Source organism: Camelus bactrianus, chromosome 15, assembly GCF_048773025.1.
Source record: "Camelus bactrianus isolate YW-2024 breed Bactrian camel chromosome 15, ASM4877302v1, whole genome shotgun sequence".
Classification (NCBI taxonomy): Eukaryota; Metazoa; Chordata; class Mammalia; order Artiodactyla; family Camelidae; genus Camelus; species Camelus bactrianus.
In genome coordinates, this window is record NC_133553.1 from 68,971,998 (window position 1) to 68,977,997 (window position 6,000).

Sequence of the window (6,000 nt, forward strand, 5' to 3'; positions counted from 1 at the left end):
AAGTATTTTAGCCAAAAGATGTTTGTTTAGCTTCAACTCTTGAATCTCCTTAAGGATACTTACTGTTATTGTGATGTTTTATTCAGATGTTCAAGTAACTCTTTCAGAAGCTTTCTTACCTGAGCGTGTTTTCTGATTATCCAGCCTCAGTGTTTCTGGCAGCGAGACTCCCTTGCATAGATTGTTCTTTCCTTGAGTGGGTTTCCAGGGCCCAGGTTGAAGCGTTCTAAACATGGGCATTTAGTGATTACCCAGGTCATGACAGAAGTTGGGGGATTAAGGTTAGGATTAGCCACACCCAAATTGTCAAAATTCCACTGCGATACCTCCAGGGAGCCTCCCTGCCTCCCATTCTTCCTGTCCATTTCCTGTCTCGAGCAAGGAGACCTACCTCATCCTTTCTATCTCCTCTAGACCTTTTGAGCATCAGGGAGACTCCCTGGCCCACCAACCCAGGGCAGATATCTGCCCCCATTTTCAGATCTCAGCACCCAGGTTCCTCTTATTTTCATTCTCCCTCCAAGTTCCCAGGCTGATCTCCCAACAAAGTCCAGTCAGTCAGAAGAAGCTCTGCCCAATTCCATTGTTCTCTTAGCTCAGCCCTCAACAGAGCCCCAGGATTCGCTTTAAGTCCAGCTGTCTTTAAAGCTTGAAGCCATTTGGATGATGAAAGAGGATACTGGAGCTGGCTGGGAAAGGGAGAGCAGCTGCATTCTGGCCCCTATAAACCCTGGTCCCCTGAAGCCACTGCTGTGGAAGCATCCCCTTCCCCCTTTCAAGTGTTGATGCGTTGCTGTTAGTCACTGGCTCCCTTCCCCAGCCGTCCTTTCACAAGGCAGACTGCCTGGTGTGCGTTACACCTCTTTCAAATCAGATTGTTCTCTGAAGGCAGGAAAAACGTTATTTAGCTATTTATTTGCTAACACTCCCTTCCATACAATGTTCTGCCCAGAGTGGATGATCAAAATGTATTGTATTAAATTGGATTGAATTGCACAAAAGGATTAAATTTAGAAAAGTGGTGTGAGGCAGGGAGGCTGCAACAGATCAGAAGTCATTAAACTGTACATCTTCCCATCACAAAACAATAGTAAACAATGACAATAACAGGAAGCAGAGAGAGGAAGGGGAGGCTCACTGGCATTTAAACAAGGCTTACTGTGTGCCAGGCACTGTTCTGTGTGCTTTACAGGTAGTCACTTAATTTGATCTTCTGTCAGCAGTTCTAACATAACATGAGTACTATGATTATAACTGTATGTGAATGTTACCCCCTTCCTACTGCTCCAGGCACACAAAATATTTATCTCAAAAGTACTATTTGCCACACAGACCTTTGTTCCTCATGGTGCTCTGAGCTGTGAGCTGCCTCTGAGCTGAACTGAAGATGGTGAGAATGGGCAGTGTCGTCTGCTCAGCCAGAGCAGGACAGACTGTAGGAACAGCCTGGGCCAGACCCACTTCCTGATCTTAGAGAGCCTCCTCGAGAGGAAGGAGGCAGCTAGGACTTGTGCTGGGGACAGAGACCTGAGTGGCAGCCACCTGGGGGCTCCTCATGTGCAATACCACAAGCTCTGGTGAGCCCCACATTGGAATCCTCCCTCTGGTGTGTTAGCATCAGGGACCTGCCTGCCAGTGGGCCAGCATCAACTCTGAGCCCCCGGACCACATGGCCAACTGCATGGGAAGACAACTCCACTCTCCAGTGTGCCCACAGCCACTTCATGAGACAGAGCCTCAGACAACCAGGACAGGGGTCAACACCACCTACCACTGCATACACAGTAGAAGGGTGCACGTGGGCAGAACAGGGGCACCCCTAGAGCATAGAGCTCTGGTGACCAGAGGGGAGGAAGCTGCTGGCTCCTTAGGACATCTCCCATGTAAGGCCACTTCTCTAAGGGTGGAAAATGTAAGCAACCTAAATAACATACAGAAATAAACTCAGAGAACTGGGCAACATGAGGAAGCAGCAGAATATGCTTCAAATAAATTAACAGCACATAAACTCAGAAAAAGAACTAAATAAGGTAGAAATGAGCAATTTACCCAATAAAGAGTTTAAGGTAATAATCATAAAGATGTCCAACCGCAGGATGATATTAGTATTCCTCAAGGGCAGTTTGAGAACTAAAGGAGATAACGTGTGTGTCTTTAACACTGTATTGATTACATAAAGGATGATAATAGCGAGGTAACACTGCTTACCTACACATCTAACTTTTAGTATGTACACTACCCATGGCACATACTGTCTTTTGTTTCAATTGAAGCATAGTTTATTTGCAATATTATATTAGTTTCTGACATACAACATAGTAATTCAGTATTTTAAAGATTATATTCCATTTACAGTTATTATAAGATATTGACTATATTTCCTGTGCTGTAAAACATATCCTTGTAGCTTATTTATTCTCTATCTAGTTGGTACCTCTTAATCCTCACCATTAATTTGCCCCACCCCTCTTTTCTTTCCCCACTGGTAATCACTAGATTGTGTTCTGTATCTGTGAATCTCTTTGTTTTGTTATATTTATTTGTTTGTTTCATTTTTTTTTGGATTCTATAAATAAATGATTACATAGAGTTATCTTTTGTTTGATTTATTTCCCTAAACATAATAAACTCTAGGTTCATCCATGTTGCTGCGAAAGGTAGAATTTCATTTTTATGGCTGAGTAATATTCCACTGCATATTCCGAGGAGGAGCCCGAGCGTCTCAGGACTAAACCTCACGAACAGACGTTCGCACACATCCCCGGGCTCGGGGGAGATGCTCCTTCCCACCCCAGCCGAGGCCTGCTGGGGAGCACGGCCGCCGAAGAGGGGCCAGGCGCGGCCACCGCGGGTCTGGGGTCTGCGGAGGAGGAGGAGAAGGAGGAGGAGGAGGCGGCCTGGGAGCAGGCGGCCGCGTCCTTTGCCGCCGTGGTGCGCTTCGCGGAGGGGCAGCCCTGCTTCACGGCGCAGGAGGTGGGGCAGCTGCGTGCGCCGCGCTCCGTGTTCATCAGGCGGCGGCAGTTGTCGCGGCGGCGCGGGGCCCTCAGGGCCGCGGTCAAGCTTGAGGCCCCCCCAGGAGCGCGCTGGGGCCTGCGTCCCCCGGGCTCGCTCCCCTTTGCCCGGCTCGCCCACGGCGGGTAAGGACTGAGGCGGCCACACTCACAGAGCTCTCCCGGGAGGCCGGGCCGCAGCGTCGGTGGTCCACTGTTCAGGGCAGCCCGTCCCTCCAAGGCTTTGCCCACTGATGGCAGTGCCTGCTGCCACCCGACGAGGCCGACACGTCCCGAGGCCCACCGCCGTCCCCGCCGGGGCTCAGTCTGCGCGTCTGAGGCCAGCCCTGGGTTAGGCTGGTCCCGAAGGCAGGTCACTCAGGGCGGGACTCAGTTATAAATGAGAGTCAGCGTAGCCCCGCCTGTGGCTTCACAGCCACGTGTCCGTCCCCCCTCCGTGCTCACATGTCCCCGCGTCAGCCGCGATCACACTCCGCAGTACGAGTCTCAGCACTCCTCTGCGGCGTCAGCAGGTCCGCCCCGGCGGGCTCGGGCCCCCGGGCCCGGGGGCTGCACACCGAGCTCAGGTGGTGGGATTGTTCCGTCACAGCCGTCAGCAGCGTGCAGCCCGGTGCCGGCCCCCCGGTGCAGGACCACAGGGCGCTGCCAGCGTTTTAGCATCTTGCCTTGAAGTCCAGTATAGAGTCCACTGTCCCTCGTTCCCCAGGATTTCGCATTTACGGCTTTTGTGTTAATGAACCTTGACCAGAGGTTCGAAAATTTGTCCGGGGTCATAGAATAAAAACAGGAAAACAGGAAGAAAAAAAAAAAAAACCTCCATTATTCATTCATTTGTGGATGGACACTTGGGTTGCTTCCATATCTTGGCTCTTGTAGGTAATACTGCTATAAATAATTGGATTCATGCATTTTTTTGAATTGATGTTTTATTTTTGGATATTTCCTAGAAGTGGAAATGCTGAATGATATGGTAGTTCTATTTTCAGTTTTGTTTTTTTTTTTTTTTTTGAGGAAATGCCATACTGTTTTCCAGAGTGGTTGCACCAATTTGCAGTCCCATTAACAGTGTACAAAGGATCACTTTTCTCCACATGTTCTCTAACATTTGTTATTTGTAGACTTTTTGATGACAGCCATTCTTGACAAGTGTGAGGTCACATTTCTTTGTGGTTTTCACTTGCATTTCTCTGATGATTAGCGATGTTAAACATCATATAATGGGCCTGTTGGCTATCTGTATGTATGTTTTCATTGGGAAAATGTCTATTAGATAATCTTTACATTTTTTGATTGAGTTTTTTTATATTGAGTTACATGAACTGTGTATATATTTTGATATTAACCTCTTGTCAGACATATCATTTGCAAATAATTTCTCCCATTTAGTAGGTTGTCTTATTTTATAGATGGTTTCCTTTGCTGCGCAAAAGCATTTGTGTTTAATTAGATTACTTTTTTTTTTTTTTTTTTTTGCTTTTATTTCCTTTGCCTTAGGAAACAGTTCCAAAAAAACATTGCTATGATTTATGTCAAACAGTGTTCTGCCTATAGTCTCTTCTAGGAGTTTTATGGTTTCTTGTCTTCCATTTAGGTCTTTAATTCACTTTGAGATTATTTTTATATATGGTGTGAGGGAATGTTCTAATCTCATTGTTACACATGTAACTCTCCAGTTTTCCCAGCACAAATTGTTGAAGAGACTGCCTTTTGCCCATCATATATTCTTGCATCCTTTATGGTAGATTAATTGACTGTAGGTACATGGGCTTATTTCTGGGCTCCCTATCCTATTCCATTGAATTGTACGTCTTCTTTGTGTCAGTAGCACATTGTTTTGATTACTGTGGCTTTGCAGTATAGTGTGAAGTCTGAGAGGGTTGTACTTGCAGCTTTGTTCTTTTTTCTCAAGATTGCTTTGGCTATTTGGGGTCTTTTGTGGTTCCATATGAATTTTAGGATTACTTGTTCTAATTCTGTGAAAAATGTCATGGGTATTTTTATAGGAACTACATTAAATCTGTAGATTGCTTTGCGTAGTATGGCCACATCAGCAATGTTAATTCTGTGATTCAAGAGGAGGGGACACCTTTCCATTTCTTTGCATTATTTTCAATTTCCTTTGTCAATGTTTTATAATTTTCAGAGTATAGGTCTTCCACCTCCTTGGTTAAGTTTATTCTTAAGTATTTTAGTCTCTCTCAAGTGATTTTAAATGAGATTTTTTTTTCAATTTCTCTTTCTGCTGTTTAATTTTTAATGTGCAGAAACCCAGTAGAGCTCTGTGTATTAATCTTGCATCCTCCAACCTCACTGAGTGTGTTTATTTGTTGTAATACTTTTTGGGTGGAGACTTTAGGGTTCTCTACATAAAGTATCATGTCATCTACAAATAGAGTTTTACCTCTTCCCTTCCAATTTGAATGCCATTTCTTCCTTTTTTTTTTTTTTTAATCTGATTGCTGTGGCTACAGCTTCCAATAAATAGAAGTGGCGAGAGTGGGAATTCTTGTCTTGTTCATGAATTTAGAGAGGAAGCTTTCAGCTTTTCATTACTCATATGACACTGGCTGTGGGTTTGTCATAAATGGTCTTTATTACATTGAGCTGTTCCCTTTATATCAACACTGATGAGAGGTGGTTTTTTTCCCATCATGAATGGCTGTTGAATTTACCCAGTACTTTTTCTGCATCTATTGAGATCGTCATGTGGTTTTGGTCTTTTCTTTTGATGATGTGGTATATTACACTGATTGATTTGCAGATGTAGAGTCATCTTTGTGAATCTGGAATAAGTCCAACTTGATCATGGTGTACAATCCCTTTTGCATATTATTGGGTTTGGTTTGCTAATATTTTGTTGAGGATTTTTGCATCTCTATTCCTCAGAGATGTTGGCCTGTAGTTTTCTTTTTTTGTAGTGTCTTCATTTTTGGTATCAGGGTGATGGTGGGCCTCACTGAATGAATTTGGGAGTGTCCTCTTCAATGTA